This window comes from Benincasa hispida, chromosome 5 (genome assembly GCF_027475165.1).
Source record: "Benincasa hispida cultivar pf3 chromosome 5, pf3_genome.v1.1, whole genome shotgun sequence".
NCBI classification, from domain to species: domain Eukaryota; kingdom Viridiplantae; phylum Streptophyta; class Magnoliopsida; order Cucurbitales; family Cucurbitaceae; genus Benincasa; species Benincasa hispida.
In genome coordinates this window covers 6,346,959-6,370,671 of record NC_143482.1, presented here as the reverse complement: position 1 = coordinate 6,370,671, position 23,713 = coordinate 6,346,959, and the positions used below count along the sequence as shown (strand labels likewise).

The 23,713-nt window shown below is 34.0% G+C and overlaps 1 long non-coding RNA gene across 1 annotated transcript; it reads left to right on the top strand.

Moving 5' to 3' along the window:
• Nucleotides 1-5,760: 5,760 nt before the first annotated feature.
• On the top strand, nt 5,761-6,839 carry LOC150035872 (uncharacterized). The gene is made up of 3 exons (XR_016529799.1): nt 5,761-6,129; nt 6,282-6,418; nt 6,532-6,839. It is a non-coding gene; the product is annotated as an uncharacterized LOC150035872 (long non-coding RNA).
• The last annotated feature ends 16,874 nt before the right edge of the window (nt 6,840-23,713 follow it).

The following is a 23,713-nucleotide window of genomic DNA, read 5'->3' as shown; positions in this document are numbered from 1 at the left end:
ATAGGTCCATTAGGTTCCCCTACTAGCTCATATGGAATAAACTTAGAACAGAATGATAGAATAATTCGAATTGTTCGAATTAGGTGAAGAGAGAGACACCGACAAGTATATGTGATATAGTGGTCGGTTTTTCAATTTAGAGATGCAGCTTTAATATTTAAATGTGATTTAAATATCAAGAATATGAATACGTTCATATTTGGAAGCTCGGAAATAATAGAAATGGTCAAAGATGTAAAAAGTCAAAAAGTTGACTTTTGACTTTGAAAAGTCAAACTTTGACCGACCTTATATTCAACTATGATTTGAATTTCGAGAAAATGAATGCGGATTCATGCTCGGGAGGTCAAAATTAGTCAACACGGAAAAAATCATAAAAGTCAAAATGTTGACTTTTTGGTCAAAGTTTGACTTTGAACAAATGACTATTTTGCCCTTTGACTAAAGTTAGTGGGAAAATCCAAACTTTTGTTAGATAATTCCACTAACAAAATAGTGGGCTATGTGTTGGCTTATAGTGGAGACATTAAGCCCACTAAGATAGTGGATTCTAGGTGTTGGGATTTTATGAAGTTATTTCATGCAATTTTGCATGGCCATTTTCTATAAATATGGGCTTGTGTTTTTGGATTAAAAACTTTTGGATTTTTGTCAAAATAGTTTTCTAAAATTGGGCCAAAAAGAAAAACCCAAACCCAATAAAAAAATCCCTTCTTCTATTTCCATCTTTTCTCTCTATCGGGTTCTTCATCCATCGGGTCCCACAATTCGGTTTTGAGTCCAGAGAATAGTAGGTCAGCTCTAGTGATGGTCCGTTCGTGTTCGGGTGGAGATAGACGAGTTTCGGGAGCTTCAAAGATATTATTTCAAAATAACTCTAATTAATTCTTTTAGGGTTGCATGTTTATTTTGGGCAATTAGAGTAAAATTGATTCTCAATTCCGCTGCGCATGTCGACTTTTACTTCAGTAACTACAAGAGTAAAATGCTAATTTTGACCTAGCTGTACTTACAAGCAATTTGTGAAGGGTCAATATACTATTGATTGGTTATTTCCAATGGATACAGAAATATATCTACAGTGCGAAAAGTACAGCTGTTAGTCTTTAGTGGAGTGACTAACAATTAACAGATGTTGATTAAAGAGTTTAATCAACTCGTATCATTGGAGCTTCAATCTATAGGTCTATAAGACCTTCTTGTTAGTTTAATAAAAACTAAAGAGAATCAAATTAATTTTGGTTTTATTTGAATCATTCAAATGTTGGGTTGTATATCCTAGAACTTGCAGTTTGTAGAGTTAAACATTTTCGATTATCAATAAAGATGTCATTCATTATTTCTTCAATAAAGTTGTTATGAACTTGTAAATTACACTTGTAAAGACTAAATCCAATCAACTAAGATCCATGACTATTATATGAATACTTAAACTTTATGTGGAGACATAAAAGTGGATCAGGTTTGAGTAAATAGTCAAAATGATCTATAGTATACGAATAAGGTTGGGTTCCTTATTCTAGTAACATTATCGGATGCAACCCACTCTGCAGTTGTTACAATTTGTTGTAAGGTGCTACAAACGAAGTGATCCTGATTCGTTCATGTATTGACATGAGCAGTGGGGGCGTCCTATGCAATGAGTTTGCATAAGATCGGACCAAGAAATAAGTCACTCTTACTTTATAATGTTGTTTATTGTTTAAGACAGACTATTTCGTTTAGATGACTAGGTAACTCGATCTTAATCCTGAGCTAACTATGAACTCCTTTTTATTTAGGATTATCCTTAGATTTGTATAGGTGAGGGTTGGCTTAACAGCATCGGCTCAATAAGCCTCTTACTTTAGGGGTAAGACTAGGTATCTGGGGACATCGGGTGTACGACGGAATTCACGCCTACCCAATTGAGGGATAGGAGAAAGGTTGTTCTCTTAAGTGCTGAATCCGAGTCTTGAACAATGGGCCCCACCCTCTCATTAGCCCGAGAGGAATCTGGTTTAGTGATTGGATTACAAACTAATTATTTATTAGAGGATCAGTGGAACTTAAGGAGCAAGACGTAATTTCGGGGATAAAACAACATTTGGCCCTGCCATTATTACGAACAACCTGTGAAAGGCTGACTTACTGATTATTGTTAAATCAAGTGGACACAAATATATCTACAGTGAGGAGAGTGCAACTATCGGTATGACTCGGTAGTTAACGAATATTGATTAATTTGGTTTAAATAGTTTTAGCCAATTAATCTTAAATCGTTGAAGCTCATGATCTGTAGGTTCATAAGGTCCGTCTACTAGCTCGTAAAACATGAACACTTTGAATTAATAAATTGAATGAATTTGAAATAATATCAGTTTGAAGTGTTCAAATTTAAATTTGAAATGTTCAAATTGAATTTACTGTTTGAATTTCAATAGTTGAAATTCAAATTAAGGGCTGTATAATTATGTAACGTTTAATTTATTGGAACTAAACAAAATTGGAGAGTTTATAATATTTAAATATTGATTTAAATATTAATTATATGAATAGGATTCATGTTTAAAATTAATTGTATGATTAATTTAATATTTGATATTAAATTTTATTTAATTAATAAAATATGTTTAATTAATTAAAATCAAATTATTTTTCAAATTTAATTCAATTTGAGAAATTGAATTTTGAAATTTTGATTTAAATTAATTTTGAATTAATTGAAATTAAAATTCAATTTGTATTTGGTATTTGGAATTTTAGTGGAAAATTCCAAAGTTTCACCAACTAATAGGTGGAACTCCATAATTCACACATCTATCCTACTCAATCTTTAAGTTTGAAGGTCTTTGATTGAATTCACTGATGTCTGCATGTAGTTGAAGAATAAAAACACTCCAATTTGTGAGAATTGGAAGAGAGGAGTATTGAAGAACTAGAGGAAAAAGTTCCAGTTGAGTTCTTCTCATTCACTTGAAAATCATCCATTTTCCTTCACAATTTTAGCTCAATTGTGAGTTTCACCACTCAAATTCAAAATTGAAAATAGTAAGGAAGATCTCTTGGTAGTTCGCTGAAGATTTGGAGCTAAGAATTCGTGAGAAGCAACTTGGACCGAAGATGAATTCTTCAAAGGTATGTGTTTCTTGAAACCATCTTATTACCCTTTGAATATGCTTATTTTAATGTCAAAATTAAGGAGTTAGAATGCTTAATGTGAAGGAACTGTAATTACAGAGGACCTATGAGCGAAAGCGGATCGTCTAAACTTCATTGTGAAAGAACTCAAACATTTCCAATCATACTAAACAGATTCTGCATTAAATCATAAATTACAACATGCTTTGAATTAAATACAAAGGATGAGAGACTTTACCTTTGAAGAACCTTTCTTCAAGAGTATCCCTTGATCAAACACGAATGTAGCGAGCAACTCGAACTCCCTCGAACAGTAACAAGTATCAACTTGATCCTTGAACAGATCCGACGCTACCACTAGATTACCTTGGTATCCTCGATGTGAGAATCAAGGAGTGGTGGACTCTGGCTTATTTTGGTTTGAGGGAAGATATAGAGTGGAGAAGGAGACGACCAAGTAAACGAATGATCTATCACATAAACTGGATACTTGATCGTTTAGAAATTAATTAGAAAACCAATTTTTTTTTTTTAATCTTTATTCCACTTTGCCATAAAACCGTACAACTACCCACTAAGGGTGGTTATTGTGAATTTTTTTTAATTATCAAATAATTAATAAATATAAATAGATATGATAACTAACTTATCATATTATATTTATAACCTATGGTTTTAATATTGAATCATATACAATATATAATATAAATACGATAACTAACTTATCATATTATATTTCTTTTTCTATTTTATGGAATTTAATAACTATGAATCTAATTCATAGAAAATATATTTGAATCATATTCAAATATTAGTTCTTCCAATCATACAATAATATATCAAATACATCATATTAATTATATCATATATAATCAAATTCCCTCTTATTAATGTGAATATTTCAAATTAACCCAAAAACTGATTCTCAACTTGAATCCATTGAGCTACCAAGGGGACCTTATAAACATGTAGCTTGAACCTCCAACGATACGTGAATAACTGACTAAACTCTTTAATCACATTATCCACCATCCGTTAACTGTCGAGCACTCCACTAAAGACCGACAGCTGCACTATTCGCACTACAGATATATTTTTGTGTCCATTGGTTATAACTAATCAACAGTACGATGACCCTTCACAAATCGTTCGTAAGTACAATTGGGCCAAATTACCATTTTGCCCCTGTAGTTACATCTAACTTCTTAAATACCACTGATTTCTTTAATGAACAATAGATCATATTCCTACTATGACTAAACCCCTCTCGGACCAAGAGAGGATGTGGCGCCACATTGTTCAAGACCCTGAATTAGCCCTTAAAGGAGCAATTTATCTACTTACCTCTGTATCGGGGAAGGAGTAAATTTCATCTTGTGTAGCTAAGTTTCCAGCTTCCCAACCAGATGAATCCGTAAAATAGTAGGTTTGTTCAGTCGGCAATCAAGCCACTCTCACTCATGTAAATCAAAGAACTGTCGTCATAGGCAGGAGTTCACAACTTACTAAAGATTATGATCATGTTACCTATGGTCATCCTAGTGAAAGAAAAGTCTCAATTATGAACGACATTATGTAACGAGACTAAACATTTCGTGGTCCAATCTTATACAAACTCCTTTGTATAGAATATCCTCGCTCGCATATCTAATACACGAATGATCAGGATCAGATCATTTGTAGCACTTTACAACATTTGTAACACCTATAAAGCTGGTCATACTCGTAATGTCACCAAGATAAGGTATCCCTCCTTATCCATATACTACAGACCATTTAGGTTATCACTTAAAACACTCCACTTGTATGTCTCCACATACATGTTTAAGTTACAACGATAATCATGGATCTTAGTTTATTGGTTTATGGTTAATGCAACTAAAATATAAAATATTTCATAGACTGAAGTGAATAAAATATAATATATTACAAATCACAAAATGTTCAAGTGTTTACAAACTACAGGACCCTACGAGATTTAGGGCATCGACCCCAACATAATGATCTTGGTTTCTTCCGCTGCTTGTTTCTATATTTCAACATCAAATTAATTAAATGGAATTAATTGTATAAGATACAACTAATATAATGTATGTTGATACATTATAAAGTATGATGTATGTTGATGCATAATATGAAAGAGATAAATATTTGAATATGATTCAAATATCTATTAAATGAATGGGCTTCATATAAAAGCTATATGTTAAAATTAATGTGAATATGATTCATATTAAATTTATCTAGTTTTATGAGAGAAATAAATATTTGAATATGATTCAAATATTAGCTATATGAATATGATTCAATATGTTAAAAATAATATGAATATGATTCATTTTAAAACTATATAGCTTGATAAAAGTAGTTGTAATTTGAATATGATTAAATTATTATTATATGAATGTGACTCATATAAAAACTAATTAATATGAATAAGATTCATATTAATACTATAGGTTATGTGAGAGAAAATAAACTATAAGTTATTTTATATGTGATATAATAGACTATAGGTTATATATTATATGGAATATAATATATAGTTTAATTATATTAATAATTTAATTATATTAATTAGTTAATATAATTAAATTAAACTTGATTTTAAATTTTGAATTCAGAATCTATAACTTCAGGAGTCATTAATTTAAATGGATGGTGGAGGGAGTTAAGATAAATCTCTCAGTATTTTTTCTCTCATGGGGAGTTAAAAGAGGAGAGAGTTACGTATTGCAGAAGGGTTTTGCACAAAAATCTCTACCTCTTTATATTTCTCCTTTCCTCTGTGAAAATATTTCTCTCTAGAACACTCTTAAACCTCTTTATCGAAAGAAAGCCCACAACTCTTTTTTCATTCTCTCATTGAGAATAACAAGGAAGTATTTTGTGGTGATGTCCAAAAAGCAAAGAGTTTGCTACCTTGTTTGTAGTGTTTGGGTTCGAAAGAAGAAGTTCCATTTGTGATAAGGACCACTGAAGAGGAAGTGAGAAGAGATATCTTCAAGGGTAAGTTTAATTTCTTCCCTTATTCCTCTTTGTATGCTTAGAAGCATGTTTAAGGGTGGATGTTTATCCTATAAGTTTCCGTTGTTCCTCTGTTTAATTAAGTTCTGTAAAATGATTTCGAAGACAAGTGATCATTCGCTTCCGCTGTGCAGGAAACTGATTCCCTTCAATTGGTGTCAGAGACATATCGTCTTTGAGTTTTGTTTTCTGACTTAATTTCAGAGTTTTTGTGAGATTTAACCCTGCATTATGAATGTATGGTGGTTTGCACATGGATGTTTCAAAATTGGTTAGATTTACTACTTTAAAGTTGTTTAAAGTTGTAATTGTCCGGTGTTTTGGGGTTTAAATTCCACTATCGAATCTATAATTTTGTCTATGTCATTCATGATGTGATTCCAGCTTTTATTTGGAGAAATCTGGAGCAAGAATGGAGCAAATTAGATGAACAGGCAAAGTAAAGTAAGCCTTCTGCCTTAGCACATAAGGTTGGAGGGTTGCGATGCTCGTCCTATGCTGCAAGGTAGAAAGCCTAGCATCGTTACACTCCAACTACAACGTTGCAACCCTGCATGCAACGTAGCCCTACACTGGGACAACACCAAAACCAACGTTGCAACGCCTCAACACAGCGTTGTGATGCTCCGAGTTTCTTTTGTGCTTGCGTCAAGCTGGTTAAGATCGTGGGTTGAGCTAGTGTGGTGGTTCTGAAGCGATTTTTTAGTTTTTTTTTTTTCGATTTTATGTAATTAATTTGTAATTAGTTAATTATTTATTTGTTTTTTGATAAATTAAATTAATATAAATGTTATATTGATTTAATTAATTGATTAGGATGCCAATTTCGGTGCATTGTTGCTTATCTATATTATTATACATGTGATGTATGAATTATTATTTATATATTATATGCTATATAGATTAAAATCCTACCATTGGATAAACATAAAATCATGCATCATTTTTAATGTAAGAGTTATATTATATAGTTGCATGATTTAGTTAAGCATGTTGATACATCATATTTAATATAAGCTATATTATATGATTGTATGTATAGTAACATGTCCATGCATCATATTTTTATATAAGTTATATTGTATGATGTATAATATAAGTATTATATTATGTGGTAGATGTATTATTTATTTTCATTATTGGATAATATAAGTGTTATATTATATAATGAAAATGGAAATGCATGAAGCATGACATGACCTTAGAAACATAATTGTTATATTTGTATGCATGTCATTAGAAGCATGACTTAGGTTTTAATTATTTCACTAATCTTTATAAGTGTTATAAGTTTAATGAAATTAGAATTAAAATCTATAATCAAGAGTTGCATGAAAACATAGGTTAAAATAATTTTAAAGGGTTTAAAATTGATTTCTCCTAGACCTATGTTAGTATATTTCTAATGTGATTAGAAATATGTTAATCTTTTATTTTCTTTTTAATAGAATTAAAATGAAAATAAGAAAAGATTAAATATATAACATAATTGAGGGACCTTTGTCTAAGGTTGGGTATTTAAGCTGATGGAAACGGAACACCCATACCTAAAAACCGACTTGGAAGGTGAATTAGACAATAATGTTATAAACATGCAATAAATGATTAAGTTTATTAAAGTGTTTTATAAACAAGAATTATATACTGTTAAACTATCCAATATAAATTTATATTGGGCCAATTTAACAATTCACTTAGATAAATTCATTGGCCTAATTTACCTAAATAATGAGCCTTCATTTGTAAAACACTTAGTGGGAGGAAAATTATATATATATATATATAACACTTCAATTTTCCTTTCATGTTTCTCCCTAAATAGATCACACCATGAGATCTATGCTCGGCCTCAAGACACTTTTGCTTGTGTCTTCCTATGGATGGTGTTTGCATATAGGTCAATACCAAGGGGAATGGAGAGTGTGTTTATAGTAAGTGGGAGAGGGAAGTGTGCTAACACATCCTACGATCTCCTTCATTGGTTTACAGTAAACTGTCATGCTCGACCTTGAGATACCTTTGCTTGTGTCCCCCTACGGATGGTGTTTGCATGAAATTTTACTCAAACTTCATAAATGGATAAGATTGCTTTAGTTTTGCCCCACGGTTTTTTTCCCAAGGTTTGCGCATTGGGACAGAACTCAAGAGTCTAAAATATAGGGCTACACTTACGAGAAATTGTTAAGCAAGTTAATGGTTTCTTGACCAAAATATGGTAACTAAATATTATAGAAATAAGAGTTATTCTGGTGTAATATTTGGTTGAGAATGTCTCGATCCAATGAAGGAGTAATTGATTATCCTACGACGGCGTTTATTCTAACTCACTAGAGTATCATAACAATAGAATTTTTGAATTAATATGAATGAGATTCATACTAAATCTATTGGGTTCATTCTTTTAATTTCTATCTTGAATAAAAATCTATAATAGATTGCATATAGTCAATTAACATGTTTTATATAATTGAAAATTATGTCATTTTCTTTCAAGGTTTTAATTTGTTAATTACCGATATTAGCCACAGGATTTGATAAATATGTTACTTTGAAAATGTCATCAACACATAATGACAGTGTAATTTTTTCTTTTATTTGGAAAATATTCTCAAAAGAAATTGTTGCCAATTTATGAAGTGTTTATGAATAATCTTTACAGTGATAGCTTACTTTTATTGTCTAGATAACATATAATGTGTCTGGACTATAAGATAAAGTCACGACGAAACATATTGTATGTTGGAGTCAGGGGAAGGTATATGACCTCCAAAGTTAAGCATTATCTGAGTCCAAAAAAAAAAAAAAATCATAATGACTAAAGCTGATGAAAAAAACATGTCCAAATTAGTTTGAGCATTCACATGATGAAGAATTTTTATAAATATTTAAAAATGGAAAAAAAATAAGAATAAGTAAGTTTGATTTATTAAATGGAGAATACAAATTCACACCTTGATAGTTGAATAATGATTCACTATCAGAATTTTTCTTCATTACAATTAGATTGTAAATTTTGGCGAATGCTTAATTCAGTGGAATAGTTCTACTAGTTGGCAACGAGAAGCTCATCTCAATTAAAGTAGTGGGAAACATTAAAATATTGTTTATTTATGTTGAATATGGTGTTTTTATCACCATAAGAGAAATTCAATCTCTCCAAACTTTATTACTAAATATTTCATAGAGTATGAATGGTTTTACTGATAAGTCATGTTTTCAAAAGCTGTTTTGAAAATATGTTCGGCTTGAAATAAATACATTTTTATGTGTTAAAGGTTAACACATCCACGTACTAAACTGAGAGAGCGTAAGGTTTAATGAATCCAGAAAGAAAGACAATTTCTTTTCTCCTAAAAGGATACATATCTTTGGCTTTTAAATGACATACACAAGTAGTTTTTAACAATTAGAGTTAAATTATTATTACCTGTCAAAAGTCTTGCTTCTCATGCAGGTGTGTCATTAAGACCTTATTAGATATAGCCTGGCCAATGTTGGACTTTTTTATTTTGACCCAAGCGGTCTTTTGATTGTAAGCATAAGTTTGACATTATAAATAAGTCATTAATATGATTGATGAGTATTTATGAATTAAAGTATCTTATTCTAATGTAACTTAAGTCTTAATTTTCTTTGAAATGTTCAAAAGAAATTAGACTACAGTTTAAGTCATTTAGGCAAGCTTTTTATGACATTATGATCAGATCATAATGATTAGTACATGATATTTGTTGTACAAAGCCTAATTAATAGAGATGAGATGAGCTCTCAACTTTGAGCATTAGGTGCAATTTGGATGAAACTATGCATGCAATAGGAGATACATGACTTTGTTAAACTTGATACATTTTAGGTACATTGTTAAACATAGTCGTAATGGAGATTGCAATTTTGAACGTTATTTCCTCTAAAATGTTTGCGAAATAATGTTGGATTATGAAAGTGTTGTAAAATTAGTCTATGACATTTCAAGTTTTGGGTAAGTTGAGACACTTGTATCAAAGCAAACCCTTGATGAAATAAATGTTCAAAAGTATGCTTAGATATAGGCAATCCTTGAGGAGTTGATGAATGACCTTTTGGACAGCCCAAAGTAAAATGATATATTTATGTGACAAATACTAATTCATTTGGAAAGTTAAAGGTTGTAGATCTATAAAAAGATCAAGTTTGTTGATGAATTCCAAGTAAAACTGTGTAATAATTAGCAGGTGTTGTTAATCATTTATTTTCAATTGTACGTCAATTTCTAATTGTCAGCAGATAAGTCTTCATCGTAGTGAGAGAGTTATGAGATAACTCAACCTTTGCAAAGGCTTACTTGAAATCTTCGTTGTCATATGAGATGATAAGATAAAAACTTATAAACCTTACAGTAGTGGGAGAGTTATCCGATGACTCTACCTTCGCTATGATTTATTAAAAGTCAAAGTTGTCATACTAAATGACAAGAATTGAAGGAATTTGACAAAGACAAATTTTGTAACTCCCTCACTACTGTAAGGTTGACTTTTTTTAAGGTAAAAGATAAATCCCTCACTATTTTTTCTCTCATGAAGAGTGAAAAGAGGAGATGGTTACGTATTGCAAAAGGGTTCTGCACAAAAATCCCTACCTCTTCATCTTCCTCTTTTCCTCCGTAAAAAACTTTTTCTCTCAAGAATACTATCAGTCCCCTTTACTGAAAGAAACCCTACAACTCTCCTTTTGTTCTCTCCTTGAGAATAACAAGGAAGTCTTTCTTGGTGGTGTCCAAAAATCTAAGAGTTTGCTACCTTGTTCGTGGTGTTGGGATTTGAAAGAAGAAGTTATGTTCGTGATCACGATCACAAGAGAGAAAGTGAGAAGATGAAATCTTCAAGGATAAGTTTAATTTCTTCCCTTATTCCTCTATGTATTCTTAGAAGCATGCTTAAGGGTAGATGTTTATCCTATAAGTTTCTGTTATTCCTTTGTTTAATTAAGTTATCTAAAACGATTTCGAAGACAAGCGATCCATTCGCTTCCGCTATGCGAAGAATCGATTCCCTTTAAGAAAAACTACTGAACTGTTGGAGATTTTCTCGTAAACACAAGACTCATCAATAGTTTGATCAAAGCCATAGATTTGATCATAGTATCAAATCTTATATTCCAAGATCGAGAAGCCTATTTTAGTTCGTAAATGGACCGATTAAATTTGCAAACCTTTTATTCTTGACCTTGGAAAATTAATCTTTCTGGTTGTTGCATATAGATGGTCTCCTCAAGATTGTGATTCAGAAAGGCAGTCTTGACATCTATTTTCCAGATCTCATAATCATAGTATGTGGCAATGGACGGGAGTATCTAGATAGATGTTAACATGACAACAGATGAGAAGGTTTTCCTCATTGTCAACTCCCTCAACCTAGGTATAACACTTTGTCACTAGTCTAACCTTAAAGGTCCGCACCTTACCATCTGCACCCCTTTTTCTCTTGCAGATCCACTTGCAACCTATAGGTTTAACTCCATTAGGTTGATCTACAAGATCTCAGACTGAATTGAAGTACATAGACTCCATTTCGAGATCCATAGCTTCCATTCATTCATCTTTGCTTACATCATTCATTGCCTGTTTATAGGATAATGGATCCTCAACATCGCCATCTAATATGATGTTAAAGTTTCTGTTGAATCCATATAACGAATAGATGAGTTCACAACCCTCCCATTGTTGGGATTGGTGTCCTAATTCTCCCGGTGGTCTCGTAGTTTGTAAACTTTTTGTGCACATTGTTATTAATAAAATAAATGTTATTTTATTTGCATTTACTCAGATTTAATAAACTAAGATCTGTTGTTATTTCATGTAACTTAAGCATGTATGTGAGAAATACAAGTGGATCATGCCTTAAGTAATAACTTAAATAGTCTGTAGTATAAGGATAAAAGAGGGATACCTTATCCTGGTGACACTACGGATTTGATCCGCTTTGTAGATATTTACAAGTGTTGTAAGTGCTACAAATGGTTTGATCCTGACCATTCATGTGGAGACATGCGAGCGGGGGTGTTCTATATAAAGAGTTTTTATATATAAACATATATAATTATATGTTAATTATATGATAATTAATTCTCTTTCTCTAATAACCGTTTGAGTTGGAGGTTATTGTAAGTTTTATGGTAACCGTGAGATAAAAGGAAAATATTTTTTCAAAATTAGTAGTTGATTCGATTCGGAAAATTCTCACCGAAAAAGGCTATCAAGTAAAAATAATTTTTACTAAGTGATAGCCGTTGAGAGCATACACGATCGCTTAGAGTTGACTATGCGATAGTCACTCATTGATCGTTGCTACACGATCGAGTAGCAAAGTCTATGCGATAGGCTTTCGTTTACTAAACGATCGAGTACATCGTCTATGCGATAGACAGTGTTCTTATCTCCCACTTACTCGATCGTCTACTCAATCGTAGACCTCCTATCTTCCTCAATCCAAGATCATACAGAGCCCACAATTGGAACGATCCACTTCTGCTGCTCATGGAGATCTCTGTTTCTGATTTCCTTTAATTGGTATCAGAGCCAAGTTGTTCTGATATTCCAAATTCTATTGTTGTATTGAACTTCTTTTATAGTCATGGTGGGATTTAAGTTTTCTGCAATGCGTTTAAGAGTTACATGTGTTTGTGGATGTGTTGATGGATGTTTACAGGATAGTTACCTCTGTTAAAGCTTTCTTTAAGATTACAAAGTGTTAAATTGTAAGGGCCCCTGCGTTTTTGGGCATAATTAACAAGCAATCGAGTCTGTATTGAAAGTATTTGAAGTCTTTTTTTAGTCGTTCGTGATGAAGTTTCGAAGTATGGAGATGTAGTTCTCATCGAGGAAGAAGACCAAAAGTTGGTCGTATCATGTAGCCCAAGCTAAACGATAGTTGAGATTTGGCTAAACGATCGTGTAGAAAAGTTCTGCCCGATCGTGTAGTATTTACTAAACGATCGCATAGCTAACAATGGGGTAAAGAGTTTACTCTATCGTATAGTGTTGGTTGCTCGATCGCGTGGACGCTTGAGGTAAACGATCACATAGAGTATTTGATGCTCGTCGTTTAATAAAAGGTGTGCGCACTAAACAATCGTGTAGTTCAGCATGCATCATCGCATAGTCACTGACTACATGATCACCTAGTATATGATACCTTACGCTTGCCCAGCGATCGTTTAAACGATTATGCTTCATCGCATCATTTTCGTCTACTTGATCGTTTAAGGCTTGTGTTGCACAATGCGCTCTGCACGATCGTGTGGCCTTCATGCTTCATCGCATAGTCAAAGGTACACGATCGTTTATGCTCATGCAGCTCTGCTAGACAATCACAAGGATTTGTTACATGCTTAAGAAGACGCGAACTTCGCCTGGACGGTTCAAGACCCGATTTTCCTGTTTGAACCAGTGGACTCATTGTTCTTTGTAATAGTTAGCTTTATTCTTGAGGATTTAAGGCTAATTATTCCAGTTCATCAACTTTTATTCAATGTACATGAGATGTATGTTTGTTTATATGCCATATTATATGTCATATAGATTTAAAACCCACCTTAGGTTATGCATTTTTTTTTCATGCATCATATATTATAAGTGTTATAATATAGTAAATGGCATGATGAAATTACAAGAAAGCATGCTCATGCATCATAAAATATAAGAGTTATATTTATGTATGCATTAAGCATATTCATGCATCATCTTTATATTATAAGAGTGATAGTATAAGGGTGAATGAAACCATGTATGCTTGGTTCATTACTTTGTTATATAAGTGTTATATACCAGTAGTAATGAATGAACAATGCATAGAGCATGACACTTAGGCTTATTTATAAGAGTTATGAATGCCTTGTATGTGTTGCTTTGTATTGTGGTTGTTTTAGTTGTTTCCTATTATAAGTGTTATAATGAAAATTAGAACTAAAATCAATAAGAAAGTGTTGCATGCAAACTTAGGTGAACTCATGTTTTAAAAAGGTTTTAAAATTGAATTGAGATAGACCTAAGTTCATGGTTCTAATGAGATTAGATACCTAAGTTTAATCTTTTGAATCGGTTTAATAGGATTAAATTGATTTCCATAAAAGATTAAATTTTTATTAAATCTATCTATAAGTGATCTTTTTGTCTAAGACTGATTCTGGCTAAGTTGGGGTATTTAAGCTGACGAAAATGAAATACCCCTACTTGGGAACCTACCTGGAAAAGTGAATTAGATAGATTTGCTACAAGCATGCAACAGTTGATTAAAGACTTCGTTAAAGAGTTTAATGAATGATGATCAAAAGTTGTTCAACTTTCCAAAGTAAAAGTTGCTTTTGGACAAACCTAAAAAGTCACTTAGTTAAAATCATGAGCCGTGTTTTTTCTAAGTAAAATAAACCCTAGGTTATAAAATACTCAGTGGAAGGAAAAGATATATATGATATGTCAATTCCACTCACGTTTCTCCCTGAATGTTCACACCATGAGATTTATGCTTGGCCTCGTGGTGCCCTATGAGCATCCCCCTTCGAATGGTGTTTTCATGATTAATATCAAGGTGGACGAAGAGAGTGTTTATAGTAAGTGGGTGAAGGATGTATGTCAACATGTCCTGCAGTTTCCTTCATTGGTTTGCACCGTAAGATCTTCTTGCACGACCTCGTGGTGCCCTAGGAGCGTCCCCCTTCGGATGGTTTGTGTGGTTGATCAATATCAAGGTGAACTCCAGAAATAGATAGGGTCACATTAGATTTTGCCCCAATCGGATTTTTTCCCTTCTGATTGGCTACTTTGAGCAGAACTCTAGGATCTAAAATGAAGGGTCAGAAATTGTTAAGCAAGTTAATGATTTCTTGACCAAATCAATGATGGCTAGTCATTATAGGAACAAGAGTTGTTCTGGTATTTATGACTGGTTGAAAGTGTCTCAATTTAGAGGAGGGATAAACTGACTACCTTTCGGTGGCTTTTGTTCTAAACCACTGAAGCGTCATTGCAAAACTAGATATCACACAGGGTTCATTTAGATTTTGCTAAACCATTTTGGATTTTGTTTTAAAGGGTATTTGATAAAATCTAATTTAGATCACTGTGTTTCTTTTTTCAACAACATGTATTATTTTTCGTTAGTTGCCTCTTTTAATTTGACCGATTACATAATTTTAAAGAGTCTCTTAACACATATTTCTTAGTAAACGACCTCGAGTTAGTCATGGTTGAGGAGTGTCTTTAAGTTCTGACCCTTGATGCACCACGAAATGTTTGTAATGCATATGAGGTGTGGATAAAGCCTAATTCGATGGCCCGAATTCACATTTTGGCTAGCATACCTGATGCATTGGCCAAAAGGGTTGAGACCATGGTCATTGCACGTAAGACCATGAACTCATTGCAAAAAAATTTTGAACGCCAGTTCTCACATTTTGAGCAAAAGGGGATGGATGACAAAAAAAAAAAAAACCATTAGTGTCAGTTCCCAAGATAATCCCCAATCTTTCTTAAATGTTAATGGAATAAAAGAGAAAGAAATTGTTGCTGACTCTGATAAAGTTCATCGACGAGAATTGTTCTCTGAAATGGAACTTGGAGCTTATATATGTTGTAACATTGATCTCACTACTCTCCAGAAGAGGAAGAAGTCTAAAGACAGTAAATGTGATTTATTTGTCTTGGAGATGTGTTTGGTAGAGAATGATGATTCTGCCTGGATACATGATTCAGGTGCTACTAATCACGTAAGTTCTTCCTACCAAGGATTTAGTTCCTGGAAAACATTGGAAGAAAAAGAGTTGACTCTTAGAGTCGATACTTGTGAGGTTGTTTCAGTTGTTGTTGTAGGCCGACTGAAGTTATTTTTGGATAAGAAATATTATCTGTTACTGGATAATATTTTTGTAGTTCCTCATATCAAGAGGAACTTAATCTCGGTTTCTTGTCTGATTGAATAAGGTTATACCGTCTCTTTTACTGAGAATAAAGTGTTTATTTTCAAGAATGGTATGAAGATGGTTTTGGTTCAATGGAAAATAACTTGTATGTACTAAGGTCGTAAGTCATAAAAGCCTTGCTTAATACTGAAATGTTCAAAACAGCAACAACTGCAAAAAGACTAAAGGTTTCTTCTAAGGAAAATACCCATATTTGACATCTAAGGTTAGATCATATCAACCTCAATAAGATTGAGAAGTTGGTGTAATGTGGACTTCTAAAAGGTTTAGAAGAAAACTTCTTGTCGGTATGTGAATCATGCCTTGAAGGCAAGATGACCAAACAACCTTTTACTAGAAAAGGTTATAGAGCCAAAGAGACCTTGAAGCTTATACATTCAGACCTCTGTGGTCCGATGAGTGTTAAAGCTCAAGGTGGGTATGAATATTTCATCTCTTTCATAGATCTCATTCAAGATATGAGTATCTATACCTAATACAACATAACTCTGACGCCCTTGAAAAGTTTAAGGAGTATAAGGCTGAAGTTGAAAACTTGTTAAGTAAGAAGATAAAAACACTACGATCTGATCGTGGTGGAGAGTATATGGACCTCAAATTCCAGAACTATATGATAGAACATGGACTCACGTTCCAACTCTCGGCCTCAGGTACACCTCAGTAGAATGGTGTATCAGAAAGGAAAAATGGAACCCTATTGGACATGGTTCGGTCTATGATTTGTTATACTTATCTTCCAAACTCATTTTGAGGATTTGCAGTAGAGACTGCATGTTATATTTTGAACAACGTTCCCTCGAAGAGTCTTTCTGAAACATCTTTTAATCTATGGAGAGGCCGTAAAGGTAGTTTACGCCACTTCAAGATTTAGGGATGTCGAGCCCACATGCTTGTGGCTAACCCTAAAAAGTTGAAACCGCGTTCGAAAGTTTGCCTCTTTGTAGGCTACCCCAAGGAAACGAGAGGTTGATACTTCCATGATCCGAGTGAGAATAAGGTATTTGTGTCGAAAAATTCTATCTTCTTGGAAGAAGACCACATCAGGGATCATAAACCACGAAGCAAGCTTCTTTTACATGATATTTCTAGTGAGACTACTGAGAGTTCAATAAGAGTTGTTGAACAGACTGATAGATCAACAAGAGTTGTTGATGTCAGTTCATTTAGTCAACCATCTCAAGAGTTGAGACTACTTCGACATAGTGGGAGGGTTGCAAACCTACCGAAACGCTACATGAGTTTGACTGAAGCCCAAAATATCATGTCTGATGATGGAGTTTATGATCCATTGTCTTATAAGCAAGCAATGGAGGATGTTGACAAAGACGAGTGGATTAAAGCCATGAATCAAGAAATGGAGTCTATGTACTTCAATTCTATCTAGGAACTTGTGGATCAGCTTGATGGGGTAAAACTGATGGAACTCTTAACGAAGAGCATCCATGAGCACGTTTGGATCTTTCTGATTTTATTGTGACTGAAATACAACACATACATTCTATCAAATAGTTATGCATTTTACACTAATTAACAGCATGCTTTGAACACTAAAATACAAAGGAAATAGTTCTCATACCAGTTGAAGATCCTCTTCAATCTTTGAACTCAGCCGCAGCAGAAGACTTCTACGTGAACTCTATCGCCTAGCAAACAAGTCGGCTGCAGTAGCATAATCGTCTACAAGAATGGCGGCAACACGAACGAGTGAATAGTAGTGGGGACAACACCACAAAATGGAGCCTTTGGTATTCTCGGAGTAAGATCCAAAGTGTGGTCTTTCTTGAATTTGGTAGAGGTTGGAGAAGGACAAATCATGTAGACGATAAGCACGTGGGAGAGAAAACAAGCTATCATATAGCTATATGTTTATCGTTTAGAAGAAGTTACACGATCATGTAGGTTTTACTAAGATCGTTTAGTAAAAGGTAGACGATCGTTTAGAAAACTAGGCACGCTATGCGATCGTTTAGGAAAGTTAAGCGACCGTTTAAGGACGGGCGTGCGATCGTTTAGGCCCCAGGTGTGCGATTTTTTAGACGATAAAACTCTATCGTATAGGCTCTCGACTATGTGATCGTTTACGTTTGCACACCAATGCGATTTTCACGAACTCTTTACAAAATGAAACAAATTTTCATTTTATTCTTCGGTTACAATAACTGACTTTAGATTCTCCCACTAACGCACGTTCGAGAGACATTTAAGGCCAATTATCATATAATTAACCAATTTAATAATTAATGAATATAATCATATTATATTCTTATCCTATAATTTGATATCACATATCTACTATAGTAATTTCTCTTCCACATGATATAAATCATATTTATATCTAATTTCCTCCAAAATAATGTATCTCATACGTTTAGTCAATTATATCATATATAATCAACCAGTTCAATATATCATATATAATCAAACTCCCTCTTTTCAATTTGAACGTTTCAAATTAACCCAAACACTGATTCTCGACTTTATCCAAGCTACCCAGGAGACCTAATGGATCTGTGGCTCGAATCTCCAACGGTCCGTGAATAGCTGACTAAACTCTTTCATCACGAGACCCACCATCCGTTAACGTTCAGGTATTCTACTAAAGACCAATAACTGAACTCTTCTTAGCACAGATATATTTCAGTGTTCATTAGATATAACTAATCATGAGTACGATGACCCCTCACAGATGCTCGTAAGTATAGCTGGGCCAATTTACCGTTTTTCCCCTGTAGGTACATCTCACTCCTTAAGTACTACTAATTCCTCTAATGAACAATACAACATAGTCCAACTATGTTTGAACACCTCTTGGGCCTAGAGAAGGTGTGTGCCGCCACATCGTTCAAACCCTGGAATCAGCCCTTAAGGGAGCCATCTATCTACTTACTCCATCTTCGGGGAAGGAGTTAATTCCATTTTGTGTAGTTGAGTTCCCAGTTCCCAAATCAGACGAATCCTCAAAATGGTAGGTTTGAATCAATGACATGGCCACTCGCACCCATACAAATCAAAGGACCGCCCTCAATGGCAGGAGTTCCCAACTCACTCAGGATTGAGGTCATGTTACCTATGGTCATCCTAGTAAAGTGAAGTCTCTGTCATGAACGATGTTATATAACGAGACGTTAACACTTCGTGGTCAGGTCTTATACAAACTCTTTGTATAGGATGCCCCCGCTCGCATGTCCCCTACATGAATGATCAGGATCAGACCATCTGTGACAAGTCACAACACTTATGACCATTCTACAAAGCGAGTCGCATTCGTAGCGTTACTAGTATAAGGTTTCCCTCCTATATCCATATACTATAGACCATTTTAGTTATCACTCAAGACATGATCTACTTGTATGTCACCACATACATGTTTGAGTTACATACAGACAACCAGGGATTTTATGTTTATTGGTTTGTGGTAAAGCAAATAAAACACATAACTAAGCAAAAACAAGATGTGAAGTAAATATCATATATTATACAACACAAGTATTCATACAAACTGATTACAAACTACAAGACATGAAACTTTAGGGCATCAACCCCAACAAAAACCTATAGAGTGTAAGTGGAGTTACAAGAAAAAATGAGATGTAGATGGAAAGATACAGACCTTTAATGCTAGACTCGTGGCAAAGGGTTATACCCAGGTTGAGGGAGTGGACTATGAGGAAACTTTCTCACCTGTTGTCATGTTGAAGTCTATCAGGATTCTCCTGTCCATAGCCATATTTTATGATTATGAGATATGGCAAATGGACGTCAAAACTGCCTTTTTGAATAGTAATCTTGAGCAGACCATCTACATGGCTCAACCAGAGGGGTTCATTGTTCTAGATCAAGAGCAAAGAGTTTGCAAGCTTAATAAGTCTATTTATGGGCTAAAACAGGCATCTAGGTCGTGGAACATTAGATTTGATAGTGCAATCAAATCATTTGGCTTTGATGGAAACATTGATGAGCCAACAACTCAGTAGCTTTCTTGGTCTTGTATGTGGATGATATCCTACTCATTTGGAATGATGCAAGTTTTCTGACTGACATTAAATTGTGGCTAGCCGCCCAATTCTAGATGAAAGATTTGGGAGAGACGTAGTATGTTCTAGGGATCCAAATCATTCGGGATCATAAGAACAAGAGGTTAGCTTTGTCTCAGGCATCATACATTGACAAGATGTTGATCAGGTACTCGATGTAGAATTCCAATAGAGGTTTATTACCCTACAGGCATTGAATTATTTTGTCTAAGGAACAGTGTCCTAAGACACCTCAAGAGGTTGAGGAAATGAGACGAATTCTCTATGCTTTGGTTGTTGGCAACCTTATGAATACAATGTTATGTACTAGATCTAACATTTTCTATGCAGTAGGGATTGTCAGTCGTTATCAGTCCAATCTAGGATTAGATCATTGGACGGCAGTCAAAACGATTCTCAAGTATCTTTGGAGAACGAGACTACATGCTCGTGTATGGAGGTAAGGATTTGATCCTTATAGGAAACACAGACTCTAACTTTCAGACTGATAGAGATTCTCAAAAATTGACATCAGGGTCAGTGTTCACTCTGAATAGAAGGGTTGTAATTTGGCAAAGCATCAAGCAGGGATGCATCGCGAATTCCACGATGGAAGCCAAATACGTAGCCGCTTCTGAAGCTGCTAAAGAGGTTATTTGGCTTAGGAAGTTCCTTACAAATTTGGAAGTTGCTCCAAATATGTCTTTGCCGATCACACTCTATTTTGATAACAGCAAGGCTATGGCAAATTCTAAGGCACCTTGGAGTCACCATAGAGGCAAGCATATTGAACAGAAGTATTATTTTATCAGGGCGATTGTGCATCGCGGTGATGGGATAGTCACGAAGATCGCGTCAGAGCACAATGTTGCCGATCCATTTACAAAGGCTCTCGCGGCTAAAGTGTTCGAGAGTCAGCTAGAGAATTTGGGTCTACGGGACATGCGGCACCTTGTCTAGGGCAAGTGGGAAATGATACTAGGGTATAGAGTATGTCCTAGTTTATTGTATATTGTACTGTACATTAGTCTCCCGAGGCATTAGGACAAGTGGGAGATTGTTGGGATTGGTGTTCTAATTCTCTCGGTGGTCTCGTAGTTTGTAAAATTTTTATGCACATTGTTATTAATAAAATATGTGTTATTTTATTTGTATTTACTCATATCAAATAAACTAAGATCCGTGGTTATTTTATGTAACTTAAGCATGTATGTGAGACATACAAGTGGATCATTCCGTAAGTAATAACCTAAATTGTTTGTAGTGTAAGAGGTTTAGTCATAGTGGGACTTTGGTCATTTATTCATTAGAGAGATCAGTGGTACTTAAGAAGTTAGATGTAACTACAGGGCAAGATGATAAATTGGCCCAGTTGTACCTACGAGCAATTTGTGAAGGGTTACCGGACTGTTGATTTGTCATATGAACATAGAAATATATCTGTAGTGCGAAGAGTGCAGCTGTCGGCCTTTAGTGGAGTGACCGGTAGTGAACGGATGGTGGATCTTGTGACTAAAGAGTTTAGCCAGTTATTCACGTACCATTGGAGCTTCAAGCTACAGGTCCATAAAGTCCCCTTGGTAGCTCAATAAGTTCAAGTTGAGAATTAGATTTTGGGTTAGTTTAAAGTGTTCAAATTAACAAGAGGAAATTCAATTATATGTGATATAATTGGTATGATGTATTAGATATATTAAATGGAAGAACTAATATAAATATGATATATTAAGTACCATAAAATAGGAAAAGAATCATTGTTATATGTTTCATGTGATAAAGTATAAAAACTATAGATTATAAATATAATATGATAAGAGTGTTATCGTATTTATTTATAATATGTTAATTATATGATAATTAATTCTTTTTCTCTAATAACCGTTTGATTGGGATGTTATTGGAAATTTTATGGTAACCATGAGATAAAAGAAAAATTGTTTTCCAAAATTAGTAGTTGATTCCATTCGAAAAATTCTCACGAAAAAAGGCTATCAAGTAAAAATAGTTTTTACTAAGCGATAGCCGTTGAGAGCATACACGATCGCTCAGAGTTGACTATGCGATAGTTACTCGTTGATCGTTGCTACGTGGAGGCTTTATTCATGTTCGTGTTGTTGGCTATTCTGGTCTTGCATTCGAGTGCATTGTTGGACGCATTGGACACTGATCGAGGGATACTTGAAGAATGGATCTTCAAAGGTACGCATACTCTATCCCTTGAATCCTTTTGTATATGTTGTAATTTCTGCTTATGCATAATCTATATGTTTCCGTTTAAGATTGTAATCTTTGTGTTTATTCTAAATGGAATTTGGAACGATCCACTTCCACTGCTCATGGAGATCTCTGTTTGTGATTTCCTTCACCCACTACGTCAAGGCTCCCTCAACGGTTGAGGTGGATGTGACTGATTAGATGAACGACATCAAAAACTCTTGTTGATATACAAGGTTCTTCAACAACTCTTGTTGAAGTTTCAATAGTTTCATTAGAAAGCTCGTTTAACACTATCTTACTACGTGGTTTATGCTCCTTGATGTGGTCCTCTTCTAAAAACGTAACGTTTGTTGACACAAACACTTTATTATCCTTAGGATCGTAGAAGTAACCACCTCTTATTCCTTTGGGATAACCTACAAATAGGCATAGTTTTGAACAAGGTTCCAATTTCTTAGGGTTAGCCTCAAACATGTGTGTTGGGTAACCCCAAATCCTGAAATGGTATAAACAACCTTTACGACCATTCCATAATTCCAAAGGAGTTTCAGAAACACTCTTGGATGGAACACAGTTCAAAATATAAGTTGTAGTCTGTACTGCATAACCCGAAAATGAGTCAGGTAAATGAGCATAACTCATCATAAACCAAACTATGTCCAACAAGGTTCTATTTCTCCTTTCTGATACACCATTTTTCAGAGGTGTACTAGGTGCCGAGAGTTGGGATACAATTTTAGGTTCTATCAAATAGTCCTGGAATCTCAAACCTATTTACTTTCCATGTCGATCAGTTCAAAGTGTCTTAATCGTTTTATCTAATGAATTCTCAACTTTAACCTTGTACTTCTTGAATTTTTTAAGAACTTCAGACTTGTGTTGCATTAAGTAAATATACCCATACCTAGAATAATCATCTATAAAAGAGATGAAATATTTAAACCCTCCTCTTCCTTTAACATTCATAGGACCATAAAGATTCGAACGTATAAGTTCCAAGGGCTCTTTGGCTCTATGATTTTTTCTAGAAAAAAAAGGTCTTTTAATCATTTTGCCTTGAAGTCATGATGCACAAACTGGTAAAAAAATTTCTTCTAACTCGCTTTAAAATCCATTCTTAACCAACCTCTCAATTCTATTAAGATTTATGTGTCCTAATCTTAGGTTCCAAAGTTGGGCTTTTTTTTAGAAGAAACTTTCTATATTTTATTTTGAGTTATTGAAGTTCTGAACATTTTAGTATTAAGAAGGTCCTTAGATGCTAACGGACTTGACACATAAAGATTACTTTCTAAGTTTTTTAAACAAATAAAAGCATCATTCTTGTAAACAAACACTTTATTTACATTGAAATCAATAGAATAGTTCTACTCAAGTAGACATTT